This window comes from Trachypithecus francoisi, unplaced genomic scaffold, assembly GCF_009764315.1.
Source record: "Trachypithecus francoisi isolate TF-2019V2 unplaced genomic scaffold, Tfra_2.0 Lachesis_group0, whole genome shotgun sequence".
Classification (NCBI taxonomy): Eukaryota; Metazoa; Chordata; class Mammalia; order Primates; family Cercopithecidae; genus Trachypithecus; species Trachypithecus francoisi.
In genome coordinates this window covers 79,945,893-79,969,497 of record NW_022681453.1, presented here as the reverse complement: position 1 = coordinate 79,969,497, position 23,605 = coordinate 79,945,893, and the positions used below count along the sequence as shown (strand labels likewise).

The following is a 23,605-nucleotide window of genomic DNA, read 5'->3' as shown; positions in this document are numbered from 1 at the left end:
TGGGAAGTACATGCTGATTGGCTTGTGAGTATGCAAAAAAAGTTAAAGCAAAGACAACACTCAATGATGGGCATGACAGTGTAGAAAACCAATTAGGAAAGGGTAGATATACATGAAATAGGTGAAGGATGGGGATCAGTCAGAGGAAAACACGCCAAACAGGAAGACAAGCTCTCAATCCAGTTTGAGGATTTAACTTTTAGCTTAGCTTTCAGGCTTTAAACTGTCTTCTGCTTAGAGGGGGGGTTTCACTGGGGACCTCCCCTTTCCACCTAGGCATTTGGCTGCCTTCTGTCACTCTCAGAACAATACAGAGATTATCATGGCCCCTACACAAGGATGGCATGCAGATTCATGAAATTTTCCATTTTAAAAAAAAAGGAAAAATAAATAAAACAATTTAAAAAATTTTTTTTAAATGGACAATAATTATACATAGTGATATTTTGATACATATGATGTGTAGTGATCAGATCAGGATAATTAGCATATCCCTCATCTCAAACATTTATCATTTCCTTAAAACATCAATACATGTCTGACTGGCTCTAATAGTCAATTTGGATAGATAGAGGTTCTATTTCAATGAATGAAATACATAGGCTTTTGGAAAATCCTGAGTAGGTGGAGAGGTTTGTTTTTTTTTTTATAATCTGGGTGGAGATTTCTTTTGATCTAAGAGGACAGCAAAGATCAGGTTAAAAGTTTGCATGAGAATATATATCAATTCTTTAAAAAGCAAAGATTTTATTGATAAGATGGTTTCTAGAGAGAAATGCATTTCTCTCAAGAGAAGATTGTACAGCCTTATAATTGTTTCCATTCACATGGAACAATTCCAGCTGCTTTCAAAAATCAACAAATGATAAGCAGAAGGAAGATGGAAAGAAAACAACAGAATTTTTGCTATGTCCAACTGATAAACAATGGATTGCCTATAAACTACGTTAAGCATAATTAAGCACAGAATTAACATCATTTGTAATGCAATGAAAAAAGGCAGCTGAGACAAATGAAAAAGATCGCCAATACATTGCTTTGATGATCTAAATCAACACTGCCAAGTTATTTATTTACAAAAAGTATGAACAAAGGGCCAAACAATTAATTTTCCTTCTGGATGCATGTGCATAGGCTATGGCTAAAGGTTCAAAGAAATTTTCATCCTGTTATTCATCAAGTTTGTTAAATCTTAACCTTCCATGAACCATGCCCATCAATGTATCTAATTACCTAGAATGAGTCAAAAAAACAGTCCTAACCTTATAGTTCTTAGTTACAGCATCATGGGCAAGAGTTGAATGTTTTTAATAAAACTTTCAGGCCCCTATTTATGATAGAAGTCAAAAACGAACACATTATTTGATGTTTCCAGTGTTTTAAGTATGGTGCAAGCACTTGAAATATGTCATTCATTCACTCAACAAATATTTACTAAGACTATACTTTTGATAGGCAGATTCCCTATTAAGTGTTAGAGATATGAGTTATAAATTTCTCACAGTCTAGTGAGAGTGACAGGCATATACAGATGCAATTTTAATACAATAAGAAATGCAACGACAGCATAGAATTCTGATGTGGAGCGGGAAGTAGGTGGGGAGTGGTGGCAATTTGCACAGACAAAAGATATTTTACTTTACCTTGTGAGAGAAGGGAGTCAAGAATACTTTCTTAGAGGAGATGATGACTACATTGAGATCTCAACTAGGAACTGGATCGATTTTCATTAAAATCTTCATTAGTAGATATCATAATTTTCTCCATTTTATAGGGGAGGAAATGGACATACTCTGAGAACTGCTCAGTGGCAGAACCAACATTTTGAACCCAAGCCTACCTGATCCCGATGTCACACATTTTCCAACATACTGTATTTTATCCTCTGATAACAGAAAAGTTGCAAGTGGAAGAAAATATTCTATATTGAGCTCCAAGTCATAAAATCTTTTTACCATTACTGATCTGACCTAGCAATTCCAGCACAACCTTCCCTTCTTACAATTTTTCCCATGTTCAGCTAAGAAAATATCGTTGCTGGCTTGTATTTCTACCATATACTCTTAGAAATTCTCGTGAAAAGCCAAGACATAGTTATTTTGGAGAGGAATAGGTATGAAAACCTAAAACTGTCAGTAAGAACAGAGGACGTTCTATTAAAATTTGTTTAATAAGTGGCCAGGTGCTGTGGCTCACGCCTGTAATCCCAGGACTTTGGGAAGCCAAGACGGGAGGATCACTTGAAACCAAAAGTTCAAGACCAGCCTGAGCAACATGGTGAAACCCCATCTCTACAAAAAATACAAAAATTAGCCAGGCTTGGTGGTGCACGCCTGTGGGCCCAGCTACTCAGGAAGCTGAAGTGGGAGAATCACCTGAGCTCAGGAAGTCACGGCTACAGTGAGCTGTGATCATGCCACTGCACTCCAGCCTGGGCGACAGAGAGAAACCCTGCCTCAAAAAAAAAAAAATTGTAAAAGTGCCTGGAAAATTTTTTTCTGAGCTGGAGGTGCAGTAGCCTGAAGATCTTCTGGAATATGGAATTTATTTACCTCTTCACTATAGTGCAGAAAAGGAGTTTCCTGATCATTTGCCTACCCCTATGAAAGTATTGGGGCACGGTTTTATTTTCGACCTACTATATTATCAAATTGAAAAAGACTAAATAAGAACTTTAGAAAAGTAGGAGCCATCCTGATTACCAATCGCCAGCAGTTCATGCTACTTCCGATTTAGTCATCTATGAAAGAACACTAAAATATTTCATTGACATTACCATTACCATTTACGCATAAAACATGAGATTGGGAGTAATCTACAGATCAGTTTGTTTAGCAGATATTTATTGGTGACCTACTATGTGCCCAGCAATGTTCTGCCCACTAAGAATTTAGTGTCGAGCAAATCGTAGTACCTGCCCTTAGGAGACAACCAAGCAATTAGAATATAAATGCATACAGTCCAGCCCACTCATTTTACCCATGTGGAAATAGATGATAAGAACATTAGTTTGTCTAACTCTCTTTATTCACTGTTGGTGAAAGGAAAATTGATACAGCCTTCTTTGGAAGACAATTTGGAAATGCATCTCAAATTTGAAAATGTTCTTACTTTTTGGCACGGCTATGCTAAACAGGAATTTATTTTTCAGATGTACATGCAGAAGATCCAAAGATATGTGTCTGATAATATTCTTACAGCATTACTCATATTATGGACATATTGGGAACAATCTAAAAGTCTATCAATAAATGATTGACTGAATGACATATTGTACAGGAATTTACAAGATGAAGTCAATTTGACATAATGTAAACATGGGAAGATATTCAAAACCAATTGATACATGGAACAAAAGGTATAAAACAGCTTGGATAATATGGTTCTTTCTTAGCTTAAAAAAGAGAAAAACACTACAAACACGTTTGGAAAAATAAATACTGTGGAAATTAATACCAAATGATAAGCAATGGTTAATAAAGTAGCTATAGATAATTTTCATTTTTATGTTATTTATCTCTATAATGTTGTACTGGACATTTTTTTTAAATGAGGTCTTGGTATATTGCCTGGGCTAGTCTCTCTTGAACTCCTGGGCTCTAGCAATCTTCCTGCCTCAGCCTCCTGAGTAGCTGAGATTACAGAAGAGTGCCACCATGACTAGCTCTTTTTTTCATTCTTTAAAAAAGGAGAATGTTCAACTAAGTTGATGTAATCTATAAACATTTTTTCTCTTAAAAAAATTAGACTTTTTAACTTTCTGGGCTTTTATATCTATGAAAGTACTTTGAAAACTACAAAGCCTTAGGCAAATTATGGGATTATTTCTTTGTATTAATTATCAATAATACATATATTGGAGCACTCTGGAAAAGAATATGCTTATGCAGAAAAGATTTTAAACTATTAAAATAACATTAAAAATTAGAATAAGAGCATTGCTTTATAGTTTCTTACAAGCATTCTTTAACTTTAGTTCAGGTCTCTTGAGTCCTAATCCAGTTCTCTTTTTATGCACTTTCTCGCCATATGGGTTATCTGTTAAAAGCTTTTGCCTGAAGGCAAAAATTTTCTAAGCAACCACTAATTCTCATTACAGAAAATGCACATTTCAGAGTGTTTCTATGAATGGAAAAGAAAGCTGATGATAATGCTGATAAGCACTTGTAGAAATATACTGTGGAAACTAAACTTTATACCACAAGAACGTAAAACTAACCAGTGACTTGACCTGTCCATGTGGAGACCTCACAAATTATCCAGAAACAACAGTAACCAATGCATTTGGGAGGCATTTTTGCAGAAAGTAATCGTCATCTTATTTAAATATTTTTTATTTAAATATAAATATATTTATATTTAAATAAAAATTATATTTATTTATAAATATTTTATTTATATTTAGATGCAAGAAGGCAAAATATGAAAGTGCTCCTCTCCATCAAATATAAAATGCTATCAAACTGAGATCAGAAACTCAATGTGTAAGAATAAGGCACATGATGGGAGAACTGAAGTTTCTACAAGCCTGGACAAACTGCAGCCAAGTCCTGGGCTCCCTTGAAAGAGAAAAGCTGACTGGAATTGCAAAATGAAGTGTCAAACCACCTAACAGATACTTTAATGCATGCTAAGTGCTTTATTTGCAAATTCATAGGATTCACAAACCAGAAGTTGAAGAATGCAATATTTAAGAAAATGTAACATTTATCATTCTTCAGATTTGGCCACCTTTGTGTGCCACTGTGAAAAATAAAGATATCCCTTCATTCAACTCAAACAAGATTTGAATTGCCCAAATGGGTGGTTGCATATGTAAGACGATGTTAAAATGGACAACTCTGCTGAGGACAAAGCCAAGAGCCATCAGACAGCAGAGACAGCTGTGAAACAGGCCATCTCTACCACTCAGAAAAAGCTCTGTGCAGACATTTCTATACCTCTTACTTACATAAAAGGCATAAACCGGTACTCTCATTCCAAGCCTAGTGAGAGGGTTCCAAGGAACCACTTGGAGAGCATGTAATATGTCCCTACAGTGCGGGGGGCTGCCCTGGGGAATAATGCTCTCACCTGAGAAATCTGAGGGGTGAGAGCGGCACTGTCTAGAGGAGAAGCCAAAGGAGGGAATATGACATTGGATAGCCTAAAATATCAGAATTTCCAGAGGAAAGGACGCAGGGGTGTTCCCTATGGACTTGATGTAGGTGTGTGTACAAAAGCCAGTGTGGGATTATCTTAGAATCTGTTAGTGAGGTCTCTCATAGGGCTAACAGACCTCAGCAAAGGGATACTAAGGGCTTCACCAGATTCCACATTGCTAAAGGAAGGATTAATCTACCATCGAAGCACAGATATATTAGCCTGTATTAAGGACTGCAGTTAAGAGAGCTTCAGTGACAGGGACTCTAAAGTACCCAAACAGAGTCAGCTGCATAATTAGACATTTGAATGTTTGCTGGATGTTTTATCATATTAAGAAATGGCTAATGTCTAAGTTTGATAAAGGTATTGTGGTTTTCAGGTAGATAGATGGATAGATAGATAAATAGATATTAAGTATTGAAAAGGAATTCTTAAATTTTAGAGTTTTGTTGACTTATTTATGATTAAATATGAAATTATATATATGAGATTTACTTCAAAAGAATATGAGGGCTGGGTGCAGTGGCTCATACCTGTAATCCCAGCACTTTAGGAGGCCAAGGCTGGCAGATCACTACTAAAATACAAAAATTAGTTGAGCATGGTGGCAGTCACCTGTCATTTCAGCTACTCAGGAGGCTGAGGCAAGAGAATCTCTTGAATCCAGGAGGCAGAGGTTGCAGTGAGCTGAGATCGCGCCATTGCACTTGAGCTTAAGTGACACAGCAAGACTCCCTCTCAAAACAACAAAATAAAATAATATGGGGCTGGAGCACAGGACAAAACTTCAAAACACTGGATTTGACAGTTTCTTTTCTTGCGCAGGCAACAACAAAAAAAAACAGACAAACTGCATCTCATGAAATTTTTTTTAAATTTGTGCATCAAAAGACACTACCAACAGAGTAAATAGACAACCCATAGGATGACAGAAAATATTTGCAACTCAGATGCCTGATAAGGTACTGATATCCAGAATATACAGAGAACCCCTAATACTCAGCAACAGTAAAACAACCAATCTAATTTAAAAATAGACAAGGACTTGAATAGACATTTTTCCAAAGACATACAAATGGCCACCAATGTGCCCAATGAGGCTAGGCACAGGGGCTCATGCCAGCACTTTGGGAGGCTGAGGCAGGTGGATCACTTGAGCTCAGGAGTTCAAGACCAGCCTGGCCAACATGGTGAAACCCCATCTCTACTAAAAGTACAAAAATGAGATGGGCATGGTGGTGGGTGCCTGTGGTCCCAACTACTCGGGAGGCTGAGGTGGGAGAATCACTTGAACCCGAGAGGTGGAGGTTGCAGTGAGCAGAGATCACACCACTGCCCTCCAACCTGGTGGCAACAGAGTGAGTGAGACTCCGTCTGAAAAAATAACAATAATAAATTTTTAAAAAGTCAATGAGCATATTAAAAGATGCTTAATATCACTAATCATTAGATAATACAACTCAAAACTACAATAAAATGCCACTTCATGTTCACTATGGTGACTACTTTCCGAAAGAAAAAGTAGAAAATAAGCGTTGGCTGGATGTGGAGAAAATGGAATACTTGTACATAGTTGGTGGTAATATTGATGTGGACAGGAGGCAGGGAAATACTAGGTAGAAAAGGGTGGGGTCCCTGGTGGGCTCCACCCTCAAACCTAGACCCTTGGCCCAAAGTGAGAACATGCATTCCTGTTTTCCCAAATGAATGTTGCCTTTTCCAAAACCACCTTGGCCTGCCCCATCCCTCATCCTACACCCATAAAAACCCCAGACCCCACCGGTGGAGTGGCAGAGAAGTAGAGAAGAGAAGAAGCAACTTGACATTGGTGAGAAGCAGCTTGACTTCAGAGGGACAGCTTGATGGTGGGACCTCAGAGAAAAGTTTGGCCATGGACAGCTGAACTCCAGGGGAAGACCACCTTCCCCCTCCATCCACTTTCCAGCTCCGCATCCTGCTGAGAGCCACTTCCACTACTCAATAAAATTCTCTGCATTTACCATCTTCAATTTGTTCATACGACCTGATTCCTCCTAGACACCAGACAAGGAACTAGGTGCAAGTGCAAGAGGCTGTCACACTGACTCTCCACCCTCCACTGAACTGTCTAACACTTAAAGCCAACCACAGACGGCAAGACTAAGAGAGCACGCTGTAACTCATGCCCTCTGGGGCTCCAGGAGTCGTGGGCCGGTTGCCCAGAGTGCTTGTCCTGGCCTCTGCACTCGCTCATGTGTACACTCCCTGTCCTGCAAGGGGTTGAGAGTTGTGGGTTGAGTAAACGAGCCAACCCTTTCATGAGTCCTATGAAGAGGTCATATATACTTCTCTATATGATTGAAATGCTCCAAATAAAATTGAGAAAAAAAAAAAACAGTAAGCTTTACATCTTTGCTAAAGGTGCAAAGCAATGTATATCATGCCATTTTGTTGGTGTAAGAAAGAAAAGAAAAGAAGAATCTATATTATTTGCCCAATTTTGAAGGGGACAAAAAGCAAATGTTAGACAAATAATCCAAACTAAAAATTCTTACAAAAAAGGATGTGGAGATTGAGGTGTAGAAGATAAGGATGAAAATAAGACTTTTCTGAGGATATTTTTTACTATGTTTCTGATTTTTAACATATGTAAAAATTTTATATATTCACAAGATCAATCACAGTTAAAAAGCACATCCTACAATTGCAAACAAAGTAAAGTGAATGCATCTAATTATGTCAAATTGGTGAACTAACCACAAAGAGAAATAATGATCCCAAGTCATTTTGAAAAAAAAATAGGGAGGTATGTGCTCTGACATTTCGTCCCAAGGATGTAGCTTAAAGATGAAATAAGGCAATAAACCTTCAACTTCACTCAATAGATTTGTTATTGGTAGGAAACCTGGCATTGCAATTTTGAAACAATGTTCTATATATTGAAAGATAAAGCAAATTATAAAATATGTTCACGTAATTAGAAATTAAGCTTTACAGTGTAAGAGAAAAGGGTATACAACTATAAAATTAAGCAAGTTAAGGGAAAAAATCTGTATTAGTAAATTAGAATTGGAAATGTTGCCATGAGGTCATAATTTTTGTTTGTTTTGTTTTATTTTGAGACAGACTCTCACTTTGTCACCCAGACTGGAGTGCAGCGGCTTGATCTCGGCTCACTGCAACCTCCGCCTCTCAGGTTCAAGCAATTCTCCTGCCTCAGGCTCCCAAATAGCTGGGATTACAGGTGTGCGTCATCACACCCGGCTAATTTTTGTATTTTTAGCAGAGACAGGGTTTCGCCATGTTGGCGAGACTGGTCTCAAATTCCTGGCTTCAAGTCATCCACCTGTCTCGGCTTCCCACAGGGCTGGGATTACAGACCTGAGCCATTGCACCGGGCCAGGAGGTCATAATTAAAATATATATCCCTCTGTCTTGGAACATGGGGGTGAGGGGGTTGCTGAACTCTTGAGCAAAAGAAGACACATTGGCAGCTCAGGACATGATTCAATTTTTTAATGCCAAAAACTAATCATGACACACACCCGGACAGAACAAAAAAAGAGGAAAATAAATGCTTTGGGGGTGGGGTCAAGATGGCTGAATAGAAGCAGCGGCAATCGGAGGCTCCCATGGAAAAGATCCGAAACAGCATGCGAATTCTGCCCCGGCAACTGAAGTATCCAGGTTCTGTCATTAGGACTGACTAGGCAGCTGGCGTGACCCACTGAGAGGAAGTAAGGACAGTATGGTGCAGCGATCCACCTGAGAGCCACGTGGGTCAGGGGAGCCCCCACCCCCAGCCAAGGGAAGCAATGGGTGAGGATGCTAGCGAGCCTGAGAAACCATGTTTTTTCCAGAAAACTGCAACCCACAGATCGGAAAATCCTACTCGGGAGCCCGCGCCACCAGGGCCTTGAGTCTCAATGGAGGCATGCAGATTCTCAACAGCCACTGGGCTAAAATCGACCTAAGTAAGCCTGCTGAGTTCCCAGTGGGAGGGCAGCCATCACCACTGCTGCAGCTGTCTGCAGTCTAAGCCATCTGAGCTCCTTGGGGCAGGGGCAGCAGCCAACACTGGGGCTGCAGGGCCTCCCTCCAGGAACTCCAACTCCATACCGGGACTCAGGGACAGAACTCTGATCCCCCTAGGTCTGAGCCCCTAGCAGGAGGGGTGGCTGTAGTCTCCACAGACAAGCAGACTTAGTCTTTCCTTCTGCTAGCTCTGAGGAATGCGGGCAGCCCAGACAAGTGGATTTCCCCGCCTCCGCCCCCACCCTGCACAGTACACCCCCTCCACCAAAGGATAGCCAAAGTGCCTCGTTAAACAGGTCTTGCTTCCCATGCCATCTAACTGGGTGAGACCCCCCCCAACAGGGGCTGTCAGACATCCTATACAAGAGCGTTCCTACTGGCATCAGGTCAGTGTCCCTCCGGGTCAGAAATCCCAGAGGAAGGAGCAGGCACCCATCTGCTGTTCTCCAGCCTCCTGGAGTGACATCTCCAGGCACACGAGCGAATCAGATGAATAGGGCCAGAAGTGAACCCTCAGCAAACTGCAGCAGCCCCACAGAAGAGGGACCTGACTATTGAAAGAAAAACAAACAAACAAACTGAAAGCAACAAGAACAGCATCAACAAGAAAAAGAGTCCCCACAAAAACCACATCCAAGGGTCAGCAGTCTCAAAGACTGAAACTAGAAAAACTCATGAAGATGAAAAAGAATCAATCAAAACAATACTGAAAACCCAAAAGGCCAGAGTGCCTCTTCTCCTCCAAATGATTGCAACACCTCTCCAGCAAGAGCACAGAATTGGACAGAGGATGAGGTGGACGAATTGACAGAAGTAGGCTTCAAAAGGTGAGTAAAACAAACTTTGCTGAGGTAAAGGAGTATGTTCTAACCCAATGCAAAGAAGCTAAGAACCTTGATGAAAGGTTAGAGGAGCTGCTAACTAGAATAACCAGTTTATAGAGGAATATGAATGACCTGATGGAGCTGAAAAATGCAGCACGAGAACTTCGTGAAGCATATACAGGCATCAATAGCCGAATCGATCAAGTGGAAAAAAGAATATCAGATATAGATGACTATCATGCTGAAATAAGGCAGGCAAATAAGATTGGAGGAAAAAGAAAGAAAAGAAATGAACAAAATCTCTGAGAAATAAGGGACTATGTAAAAAGACTGAACCTATGACTAATTGGAGTACCTGAAAGAGATGGGGGAGAATGGAACCAAGTTGGAAAACACACTTCAAGATATTATGCAGGAGAATTTCCCCAACAGTCAAATTCAGGAAATACAGAGAACCCACTAAGATATTCCATGAGAAGATCAACCCCAAGACACAATCATCAGGTTCTCCAAGGTCAAAATGAAGGAAAAAATGTTAAGGGCACCCAGAGAGAAAGGCCAGGTCACCTACAAAATGAAGCCCAACAGACTAACAGCAGATCTCCCAGCAGAAACCCTACAAGCCAGAAGAGTGAGAGCCAATATTCAACACTTTTTTCTTTTTTTTTTTTTTTTTTTTTTGAGGTGGAGTCTCGCTTTGTCGCCCGGACTGGAGTGCAGTGGCCAGATCTCAGCTCACTGCAAGCTCTGCCTCCCGGGTTTACGCCATTCTCCTGCCTCAGCCTAAAGAAAAGAATTTTCAACCCAGAATTTCATATCTGGCCAAACTAAGCTTCATAAGCGAAGGAAAAATAAAATCCTTTTCATATCCGGGCATGGTGCAGCTACTCGGGAGGCTGAGGCAACAGAATCGCTTGAACCCAGGAGGCGGAGGTTGTGGTGAGCTGAGATAGCACCATTGCACTCCAGCCTGGGCAACAAGAGCAAAATTCCATCTCAAAAAAAAAAATCCTTTTCAGACAAGCAAACAAGCAAATACTAAGGAAATTTGTCACCACCATTCCTGCCTTGCAAGAGCTCCTGAAGGAAGCACTAAATATGGAAAGGAAAAACTGGTACTAGCCACTGCAAAACACACGAAAATATAAAGACCAATGACACTATGAAGAAACGGCATCAACTAGTGTGCAAAAGAACCAGCTAGCATCATGATGACAGGATCAAATTCACACATAACAATATTAACCTTAAATGTAAATGGGCTAAATGCCACAGTTAAAAGACACAGACTGGCAAGTTGGATAGCGTTGAGACTTATCAGTGTGCCGTATTCAAGAGACCCATCTCACATGCAAAAACACACATAGATTCAAAATAAAGAGATGGAGGAAAATTTACCAAGCAAATGTAAAGCTGAAAAAAGCAGGGGTTGCAATCCTAGTCTCTGATAAAACAGACTTTAAACCAACAATGATCAAAAAAGACAAAGAAGGGCTACATAATGGTAATGGGATCAATTCAACAAGAAGAACTAACTATCCTAAATATATGTGCACCCAATACAGGAGCACCCAGATTCATAAAACAAGTTCTTAGAGACCTACAAAGAGACTTCAACTCCCACACAATAATAGTGGGAGACTTTAACACCCCACTGTCAATATTAGACAGATCAAGAGACAGAAAATTAACAACGATATTCAGGACTTGAACTCAGTTCTGGATTAAGTGGACCTAATAGATATCTACAGAACTCTCCACCCCAAAACAACAGAATATACATTCTTCTCAGTGCCACATGGCACTTACTCTAAAATTGACCACATAATTAGAAGTACAACACTCCTCAGCAAATGCAAAAGAACTGAAATCATAACAGACGGTCTCTCAGACCACAATGCAATCAAATCAGAACTCAGGATTAAAAAACTCATTCAAAACCACACAACTACATGGAAACTGAAAAACCTGCTCCTGAATGACTCCTGGGTAAATAATGAAATTAAGGCAGAAATCAAGAAGTTCTTTGAAACTAATAAGAACAAAAAGACAATATATCAGAATCTCTGGGATGTAGCTAAAGCAGTGTTAAGAGGGAAATTTATAGCACTGAATGCCTACATCAGAAAGCTAAAAAGATCTCAAATCAACACCCTCGTATCACAATTAAAAGAACTTAGGCCGGGCGCGGTGGCTCAAGCCTGTTATCCCAGCACTTTGGGAGACCGAGACGGGCGGATCACGAGGTCAGGAGATCCAGACCATCCTGGCTAACACGGTGAAACCCCGTCTCTACTAAAAAATACAAAAAACTAGCCGGGTGAGGTGGCGGGCGCCTGTAGTCCCAGCCACTCGGGAGGCTGAGGCAGGAGAATGGCGTGAACCCGGGAGGCGGAGCTTGCAGTGAGCTGAGAACCGGCCACTGCACTCCAGCCCGGGCGACAGAGCGAGACTCCGTCTCAAAAAAAAAAAAAAAAAAAAAAACACAATTAAAAGAACTTGAGGAGCAAGAGGGAAAAAAAAAATCCCAAAGCTAGGAGAAGACAAGAAATAACTAAGATCAGAAAAGAACTGAAGGAGATAGAGACAAAAAAAAAAAAAAAAAAATCTTCCAAAAAAATCAATGAATCCAGCAGCTGGGTTTTTGAAAAAATTAATAAAATAGACCACTGGCTAGACTAATAAAGAAGAAAAGAGAGAAGAATCAAATAGACCCAATAAGAAATGATAAAGGGGATGTCACCACTGACCCCACAGAAATACAAACTACCATCAGAAAATGCTGTAAACACCTCTACACAAACAAACTAGAAAATCTAGAACAAATGGATACACCCCTGGACATTTCCACCCTCCCAAAACTAAACCAGGAGGAAGTTGAATTCCTGAATGGACCAATAATAAGTTCTGAAATTGAGGCAGTAATGAATAGCCTACCAACCAAAAAAGCCTAGGACCAGATGATTCACAGCCATATTCTACCAGAGGTACAAACAGGAGCTGGTACCATTCCTTCAGAAACTATTCCAAACAGTTGAAAAGGAGAGACTCCTCTCTAACTCATTTTATGAGGCCAGCATCATCATGATACCAAAATCTGGCAGAACAGAACAAAAAAAGAAAACTTCAGGCCAGTATCCCTGATGAACATCAATGCGAAAATTCTTAATAAAATACTGGCAAACCGAATCCACAGCACATCAGAAAGCTTATCCACCATGATCAAGACAGCTTCATCCCTGGGATACAAAGCTGGTTCAACATACGCAAATCAATAAGCATAATATATCACATAAACATAACCAAAGACAAAAACCACATGATTATCTCAATAGATGCAGAAAAGGCCTTTGATAAAATTCAACATCCGTGGCCAGGCTCAGTGGTTCACGCCTGTAACCCCAGCACTTTGGGAGGCTGAGGCGGATGGATCACGAGGTCAGGAGTTCAAGACCAGCCTGGCCAAGATGGTGAAACCCATTGTTTAGTTTAGTTTAGAAACTACCAAAAATACAAAAATTAGCTGGGCGCAGTGGCAGGTGCCTGCAATCCCAGCTACTCGGGAGGCTGGGGTTGCTTGCATTTGGGAGGCAGAGGTTGCAGTGAGCAGACATCGTGCCAATGCACTCTAGCCTGGGCAACAGAGCAAAACTCCATCTCAAAAAAAAAAAAAAAAATTCAACATCACTTCATGTTAAAAATTCTCAATATACTAGGTATTGATGGAACATATTTCAAAATAATAAGAGCTATTTATGACAAAGCCAAATATCACACTGAATGGGCAAAAGCTGGACACATTCCCTTTGAAAACCAGCACAAGACAAGGATGCCCTCTCTCACCACTCCTATTCAACATAGTATTGGAATATCTGGCCAGGACAATCAGGCAAGAGAAAGAAATAAAGGGTATTCAAATAAAAAGACAGGAAGTCAAATTGTCCCTGTTTGCAGATGACATGATTGTATATTTAGAAAGCCCCATCGTCTCAGCCCAAAAACTCCTTAAGCTAATAAGCAACTTCAGCAAAGCTTCAGGATACAAAACCAATGTGCAAAATTCACAACCATTCCTATACACCAACAATAGACAAGCAAGAAGAGAGCCAAATCATAAATGAACTCCCATTCACAATTGCTACAAAGATAATAAAATACCTAGGAATACAGCTAACAAGGAATGTGAAGGACCTCTTCAAGGAGAACTACAAACCACTGCTCAAGGAAATAAGAGAAGACACAAACAAATGGAAAAAGATTCTATACTCATAGATAGGAGGAACCAATATCGTGAAAATGGCCATAATGCCCAGAGTAATTTATAGATTCAATGCTATTCCCATCAAACTACCATTGACATTCTTCACAGAATTAGAAAAAAACTACTTTAAAATTCATATGGAAACAAAAAGAGCCCACATAGCCAAGACAATCCTAAGCAAAAAGAACAAAGCTGGCATCATACTACCTGACTTCGAACTATACTACAAGGCTAGAGTAACCAAAACAGCATGGTACTGGTACAAAAACAGACATATAGACTAATAAAACAAAACAGAGACCTCAGAAATATGATCACACATCTAAAACCATCTGATCTTTGACAAACCTGACAAGAACAAGCAATGGGGAAAGGAGTCCCTATTTAATAAATGGTGCTGGGAAAACTGGCTAGCCATATGCAACAAACTGAAACTGGACCCCTTCCTTACACCTTATACAAAAATTAACTCAAGGTGGATTAAAGACTTAAATGCAAAACCCAAAACCATAACAACCCTAGAAGAAAATCTAGGCAATACTGTTCAAGACATAGGCATGGACATAGATTTTATAATGAAATTGCCAAAAGCAGGCCGGGTGCAGTGGCTCACACTTGTAAACCCAGCACTTTGGGAGGCTGAGGTGGGTGGATCACAAGGTCAGGATATTGAGACCGTCCTGGCTAATACAGTGAAACCCTGTCTCTACTAAAAAACCAAAAAATTAGCCGGGCATGGTGGTGGGCACCTGTAGTCCCAGCTATTTGGGAGGCTGAGGCAGGAGAATGGCGTAAACCTGGGAGGCAGAGCTTGCAGTGAGCCGAGATGGCGCCACTGCACTCAAGCCTGGGGACAGAGCAACACTCCGTGAAAGAAAGGAAAGAAGGAAGGAAGGAAGGGAGGGAGGGAGGGAGGAATTGCCAAAAGCAATTGCAAGAAAAGCTAAAATTGATGAATGGGATCTACTTAAACTGAAGAGCTTCTGCACAGCAAAAGAAACTATCATCAGAGTGAACAGGCAACCTACAGAATGGGAGAAAATTTTCGCAATCTACCCGTCTGACAAAAGCCTAATATCCAGAATCTACAAAGAATTTAAACAAATTTACAGGAAAAAAAAAAAAAAATCAAAAAGTAGGCAAAGGATATGAACAGACACTTTGCAAAAGAAGACATTTATGCAGCCAAGAAACATATGAAAAAAGCTCAACATCACTAATCATTAGAGAAATGCAAGTCAAAACCACAATGAGATACCATTTCATACCAGTCAGAATGGCGATTATTAAACAGTCAAGAAACAACAGATGCTCCTGAGGCTGCAGAAATAGGTACACTTTTACATTGTTGGTGAGAATGTAAATTAGTTCAACCATTGTGGAAGACAGTGTGGCAATTTCTCAAGGATCTAGAACCAGAAATAGCATTTGACCCAGCTATCCCATTACTGGATATATACCCAAAGGAATATAAATCATTCTATCATAAAGATACATGCACACGTATGTTTACTGGAGCACTATTCACAATAGCAAAGACATGGAACCAACCCAAATGCCCATCAAGGATAGACGGGATAAGGAAAATGTGGTACATATACACTATGGAATACTATGCAGCCACAAAAAGGAATGAGATAATGTCCTTTGCAGAGACGTGGATGAAGCTGGAAGCCATCATCCTCAACAAACTAACACAGGAACAGAAAATCAAACACTGCAAGTTCTCACTCATAAGTGGGAGTTAAACAATGAGAACACATGGACACAGGGAGGGGAACAACACACACCAGGGCCTGTCAGCAATGGGAGGGGAGGGAGCACATTAGGACACATCCTAATGCATGCAGAGCTTAAAACCTAGCTGATGGTTTGATAGGTACAGCAAACCACCATGGCACACGTATACCTACGTAACAAACCTGCACGTTTTGCACATGTATCCCAGAACTTAAAGTAAAAAGTAAATAAAATTAAATTTAAAAAAAAGAAGGCTGGTTGTGGTGGCTCATGCCTGTAATCCCAGCACCTTGGTAGGCCGAGGCAGACAGATCACCTGAGGTCAGGAGTTCGAGACCAGCCTGATCAACATGGTGAAATCCCATCTCTACTAAAAATACAAAAAAAAAATTAGCCAGGCATGGTGGCAGTCACCTGTAATCCCAGCTACTCGGGAGACTAAACCCAGAGAATAGCTTAAACCCAGGAGTCGGAGGATGCAGTGAGCTGAGACTGTGCCTTTGCAGTTCAGCCTGGTCAACAGAGCGGGAGTCCATCTCAAAAAAAGAAGAAAAGAAAGAAGAAAAGAAAAGAAAAGAAAGAAAAGAAAAGAAAGAAGAAAAAAAGAAAAAGAAAGGAAGGAAGGAAAGAAGGAAGGAAGAAAGAAAGGAGGGAGGGAGGGAGGGAAAACAAATGCTTCAAAGTCAAATTAAATTTATTTATTCAATTTAAAAATTGCAAATATACTGGTGAATGAAAAAGAAGAAAGAAAAAAACAAGTTCCAGGGGAAGAAGAGGGGTGGGGGAGGAGTGGAGAGAAGTACAAGGGTATAAAAAGAAAGGAGAACAAGTGTGTGTGCATAATGAGCTTGGAGAGACCTTCGGTGTCAGGCTCCTGTGAGACTTGATGCTCCTGAGAAACCTCTTGGGAGCTCCTCTGTGGAGAAATGAAAACAGAACCCTTTCTAGAAGCTTTGAATTAACAGATGAGTACGTTGCAAAGAAAAGACCCTATTTTCTGTTTATTTCTGTTCGTTTCCTGTGACTGATTTTATTGTTCCTAATTACACCATAATTATTAAATACCCTCTGGATTTTAGTCCAAACAAGAGAAGATCAAGAAGAATGACTTACAGCGGAACTAAAGGATAACTTCAAATTAATGTGTACTAAATGCTTGGTTTACAACAAATCAGAGAACATTTATTATAAAGCTGCAAGATGCTATTGCAAACAGAGATAAAAGCTCTTAGCCAAAGACTATAGAGCCTGAAGCAGAGGGTAGACTTCATGGAAAACTTGCAAAGAACTCAAAAGCAGAAACATAAAAGAACACTCAGCAGACCAGGGAGGATACAAGATAGTAAAGACACTGATGTCAATACCTTTAAAAATTGTAGTTAGGAAAACAAACTAAACAAATTTAATTTAATTTAACTTAATTTAATGTAATGTAAAGTGACAAAGATACTCTTGAAGATAAATTTAGAAGCAACAATTTAGAAAAATAATAGGAGCAGACTGAACACATTGTTAAGGAATTTGGAGGAAAACTGGCCAGAAAAGAGTGAGAAGGAGAAGAACCAGATGGGGCAAAACAGTGGGACTTTTCTGTTCTGTTAACCTTGTAGTGGGAGAACCACTGCTCTGTTAAGACCAGAAGTGAAAACTGAAGGATTTCAGTCTGGAGTGAATGACGGGCAAGAAGATAGTAGGAAAAAAAGTGATAATTTAGTGATACTCTGTTTTTATAAGGCACACACTGATGCCATCTTTGCAAATCTCAACAAGAGTCATTTTGACATAGCCTTCTGGATTTATGAGGGAAAACATTCTTTCAAGTGCTGTTAGTATCCATGATATTTGACCACATGCCAAGATTACCTGTATGCTGTTAATTTAGTGAATGTTCTAAGCAAAAGGCATTCTAGAATTTTCCAAGAGTTGGAGAAACCATCACCTAAAGAAGAAGGCCAGAATAGGACACTTGACATAGCAAAAGACATAGAGGATATCAAAATTGATCCAGGTTGTTTAGACTCTGAATAATCAAGACAGTTTCGTGGCATAGAATGCAGTGGAATAATAGCACTCCAGGTGAAAGTTTTGACTAAACATGCTCAAGTATTCAGCTGAAGGAAACTTGATGAAACCACCAGATTAGTCAGTGAGCTCCAGGAGACTCAGAGCATCTGAGCACCAGGCCTGCTCTCAACATTATCTGTCTCCGATTGCCTCTTAGCCATGCATCTCGCTGAACAAGTGACCAACAGTCTGAAAAACTGTACAACTCCAAATTGTAACCATGTATGGAGTTAAAAAAAGCAATGGGGATGTCCATTCTTTCCTCCAACACTGAATACAACTTTGTAGCTTTAACAGAAGATACTGAAACATTTAAGAAGATTAATTTTGCTAACTAGAAATGCAATAATATTTGAAACAAATTGTATTTTATTATATATGATGTATATTTTTTTCCTTTCTTAATCTAGAAAAGCCTTACAGGAAACAGTAAATATTTTTAAACTGTATTTTTAGTTAGAGTATGGAACAATTGATTTGAGTTTTCCAAAGACTGGGCAGGTATTAAGTAATCATGCTGAATGTTGGATTCTGGAGGAAAAAAACACACACACACGAAAAAGTCAGGAAGTAATGACATCCTAGTAACAACCAACGCAACTAATGCCTAAATATTGGTTTCTACCTGTTACTCCTCATTAAAAAGAACCTGGTCTTCTTCAAGATTAATGGATTTCAAGTCTGGAGCAGGAAGCATATAAAATCAGTTTTGGATATTTTATGCCAGAGACAAAGGAGGCTTTAAATATCAATGAATTCATTTCAAAAGAATACAGCTTAAGAAGGGCTTATATATCAAATCTGGGAAATTTTGAGCCTATAATTTCACCTATAATTAAGCATAGGTGAAATTAATTGCAGGAAAAAAAAAGAGAGAGTAAGGTTGGGTGTGGTTGCTCATACCTGTAAACCCAGCATTTTGGGAGGCCAAGGCAGGAGGATTGCTTGAGACCAGGAGTTCAAAATCAACCTGAGTGACATAGTAAGATCCTTTCTCTATATAAAAATTAAAAAAAAAAGAAAAGAAAGAAAAAGAGAGAGGAAGAAGAGAGAAGTTCAATTATAACCACTGGTGGTGATTATTATATCATTTTTTTCTTTTTCTTTTATTTTGTATATTTTTTATTTCAATAGCTTTTGGGGTAGGAGTGGTTTTTTGTTATATGGATGAATGGTATAGAGGTGTACTCTGAGATTTTAGTGTACCTATCACCCAAGTAGTGTACATTGTATACGTGCGTACTTTTTCATTCCTCACTCCCTTCCACCCTCTCCCTTCTGAGTCCCTAAAGTTGATTGTATCATTCTGTATGCCTTTGCTTACCATAGCTTAGCTGCCACTTATAAGTGAACACATATGGTATTTGGTTTTCTAATCCTGAGTTACTTCACCTAGAATAATGGCATCCAGCTCTATCCAAGTTGCTGCAAAAGACATTATTTCATTCTTTTTTATGACTGGGTAGTATTCCATGGTATATATATACCACATTTTCTTTATCCACTCATCAGTTGACAGGCACTTAGGTTGGTTCCATATCTTTGCAATTGTGAATTGTGCTGCGATAAACATACACATGTAAGTGTCTTTTTGATGTAACGACTATTTTTCCTTTGGGTAGATGCCCAGTAGTGGGATTGCCAAATTGAATGGCAGATCTACTTTAGTTCTTTGCCAACTCATTCTTTCTGAAAGTTCGAAGTTAAACCAAAATAATTAGATATCCATCCTGCATTTTTTTTTTTTTTTTTTTTGACATGGAGTCTCTCTCTGTCACCCAGTCATCTAGAGTGCAATGGTGCGGTCTTGGCTTACTGCAACCTCCACCTCCCAGGTTCAAGTGATTCTCCTGCTTCAGCCTCCTGAGTAGCTGGGACTACAGGAGCGTGCTACCATGCCTGGCTAATTTTTGTATTTTTAGTAGAGAAAGGTTTCACTATCTATGTTGTTCATGCTGTTCTCAAACTCCTGACCTTGTGATCCCCCCACCTCGGCCTCCCAAAGTACTGGGATTACAGTTGTGAGCCACCGCGCCTGACCCCCATCCTGACTTAAGTGCAAGGAAAACACTTTTTTACAGAAGAATACTAACTAAGAAGTGTAGAATAATTATAAAAGTAGAAAATCTTTGGCTGGGCAAGGTGGCTCACGCCTGTAATCCCAGCACTTTGGTAGGCCGAGGTTACCTGATGTCAGTAGTTCAAGACCAGCCTGGCCAACATGGTGAAACTCCATTTCTACAAAAATACAAAAATTAGCCAGGCATGATGGTGGGTGCCTGTATTCCTAGCTACTTGGGAGGGGGTGGTGGAAGAATCACTTGAATCCCGGAGGTGGAGATTGTAGTGAGACGAGATCATGCCACTGCACTCCAGCCTAGATGACAGAGCAAGACACCATCTGAAAAAAAAAAAAAAAAAAAAGGTAAAAAATCCTCAATCTGTAACTCACCATAAAATAATTGATACATGCAATAAGCATTAATAAATGCCAAAGTCTTTAGGGAAAATGGTTTTGGGTAACAGTATCACCCTGCAGATTATTTGCTCATTAAAATGAAAAAATGCAGCCAGGCGCGGTGACTCAAGCCTGTAATCCCAGCAGTTTGGGAGGCCGAGACGGGCGGATCACGAGGTCAGGAGATCAAGACCATCCTGGCTAATATGGTGAAATCCTGTCTCTACTAAAAAATACAAAAAAACGTAGCCGGGCGAGGTGGCGGGCGCCTGTGGTCCTGGCTATTCGGGAGGCTGAGGCAGGAGAATGGCGTAAACCCGGGAGACAGAGCTTGCAGTGAGCTGAGATCTGGCCACTGCACCCAGCCTGGGCGACAGAGTGAGACTCTGTCTCAAAAAACAAAAACAAAAAAAATGAAAAAATGCACCTTTATAATGAAGAGATCACTACCTTAATCAAGTGATTAAATTTAGCATCATCTAATAATATGTATTTCTGAGGGGTTGAAATATAAAATATTCAGTGTATTAGTCCGTTTTCATGCTGTTGATAAAGACATACCCAAGACTGGGAAGAAAAAGACGTTTAATTGGACTTACAGTTCCACATGGCGGGGGAGGCCTCAAAATCATGGCAGGGGGTGAAAAGCACTTCTTACATTGCAGCAGGAAAAGAAAATGAGAAAGAAGCAAAAGCAGAAACTCCTGATAAAACCATCAGATTGTGAGACACTTATTCACTATCACGAGACTAGCAAAGGAAAGATTGGCCCCCATGATTCAATTGCCTCCCCCTGAATCCCCCTCATAACACATGGGAATTCTGGGAGATTCAACTCAAGTTGAGATTGGAATGCAGACACAGCCAAACCATATCATTCCACCCCGGCCCTTCCAAATCTCATGTCCTCACATTTCAAAACCAATCATGCCTTCCCAACAGTCCCCCAAAGTCTTAACTCATTTCAGCATTAACCCAAAAGTCCACAGTCCAAAGTCTCATCTGAGACAAGGCAAGTCCCTTCTGCCTATGAGCCTGTAAAATCAAAAGCAAGCCAGTTACTTCCTGGATACAGTGGGGGTGTAGGTATTGGGTAAATACAGCTGTTCCAAATGAGAGAACTGGCCAAAATAAAGGGGTTACAGGACCCATGCAAGTCTGAAACCCAGCGGAGCCATTCATGCTTGAATGGCCAACAAGCATGTGAAATGATGATCAACATTAGTAGTCATTAGGGAAATGCAAATCAAAACTATTTCAAGTCCATTAGGATGGCTAAAATAAATGAATAAATACATGTATATTTATATATATAATGCCAAGTACTGATGAGGACGTAAAGGAATGAAAATTTTAATGCCTTGCTAGTAAAATTATAATTGTTAATGAAATTGTAATTGCTTATGGAATTTACACACAGACTGGTAGTTCTTCAAAATGTTAAACATAGGCCAGGTGCGGTGGCTCACGACTATAATCCCAGCACTTCGGGAGGCCAAGCTAGGTGGATCACGAGGTTAGGAGTTCAAGAGCAGCCTGGCCAACATGGTGAAACCCCATCTCTACTAAAAATACACAAATTAACTGGGTGTGGTGGTGCGTGCTTGTAATCCCAGCTACTCGGGAGGCTGAGGCATGAGAATCGCTTGAACCCAGGAGGCGGAGGTTGCAGTGAGCCAAGATCGCACCACTGCATTCCAGCCTGATGACAGAGTGGGACTCCATCTCAAAAAAATAAAAAAAAAAGAAGTTAAACACAAAGTTACCATATGACCCAGCAATTCTACATTAAGAAATATATCCAAGAGAAGTGAAAATATATGTCCACACAAAAACTTGCACACAAGTGTTCATAGCCCTATTACTCATAAGAACCCAAAAGTGGAAATAATCCAAATGTCCATCAGTGAATGAATGAATAAACACTGTGGCAAATTCATACAATGAAATATTATTCAGCAACACAAAGGAATGTTCTGATATATGCCTTAGATATAGATAAACCTTGAAACCTTGAAAACATTATGCTAAGTGAAAGAAGACAGACACAAAAAGACAAATACTGGATGATTCCATTTATATGAAATGTCTAGAATAGGCAAGCCCATAGACAGTCGAAGAATGGCTGCCTGGAGCTATGAGAGGGGATAATGAGGAATGGCTGCTAACACATATGGAGTTTACTTTGGGGGAAGATAAGAATGTTCTGGAATTAAATAAGAGTGATGCACAACTCTATGAACATAAAAACCATTGAATCACATATTTAAAATGATACATATTATGGTATGTTACATACAAAAATACTTAAAAGACAAAAACAAAAACTACTCACCCTAGAAATCCAGAAGTTTAGCCTTGAAGCTTTGAGAGTATTAATCAGTAATGAAAACGTTTCTGTTTTCTTTACTGCTGTTTCTTTCCTCACCCTGCTTCAGCACCCTCCACCTGCGGTCTAAACCCCCAGTTACGTAGCTGAGTGATGGAAGAGTAGAGATATTACATAAGAAAAGATAAAATTAGCCAACCATGTACCTCTTTCTGACATTAGCCTTCCTGCCTACAGCAAACTAGCTAGAGAGAGGAGAACTCTCATTTTAAACGAAGTTCGGAATGAGTACTGTTAAATAGAAATAGACGTTTAATTTCTGAACTGGATTACCTGCAAGTGGCCAGAAATATTGTAATGTAACCAAAATTTCATTCCGGGAAAGAAAAAGAAGTAACTCTAATGAATAAATCCAGTGGGATAATTGAAGGTAAATTAATAAATTAATTGAAGATAAATTAGGATTACATCCTGTAAGTTGGTTCAGTTCAATATACCAATTACAACTAAAAGATATAACTGACAACTCGAGTGTCAAGTAGCCCAAAATACTAAGCCTTTTCATCAGGCCTGTACAGAGACTCTCCTCGCTCGTGTTGGCTATGGTCCTACTTCCTAGACTAGCTCCAGATAGTCTTTCTAATTCTATAGCAATAAAACATAAACATGGTGTAATAATGATGTATATTAAGATATATTTTAACAAGAGTGATCAGATGTTAAAGAATGCACGTTTGGGTTTCCAAATGGATATTAACATTCAAAATTTC

The 23,605-nt window shown here is 39.7% G+C and overlaps 1 pseudogene; it reads left to right on the top strand.

The window, feature by feature from the left end:
* Positions 1–275: 275 nt before the first annotated feature.
* LOC117084635 lies at positions 276–374 on the top strand (annotated as a pseudogene).
* The last annotated feature ends 23,231 nt before the right edge of the window (positions 375–23,605 follow it).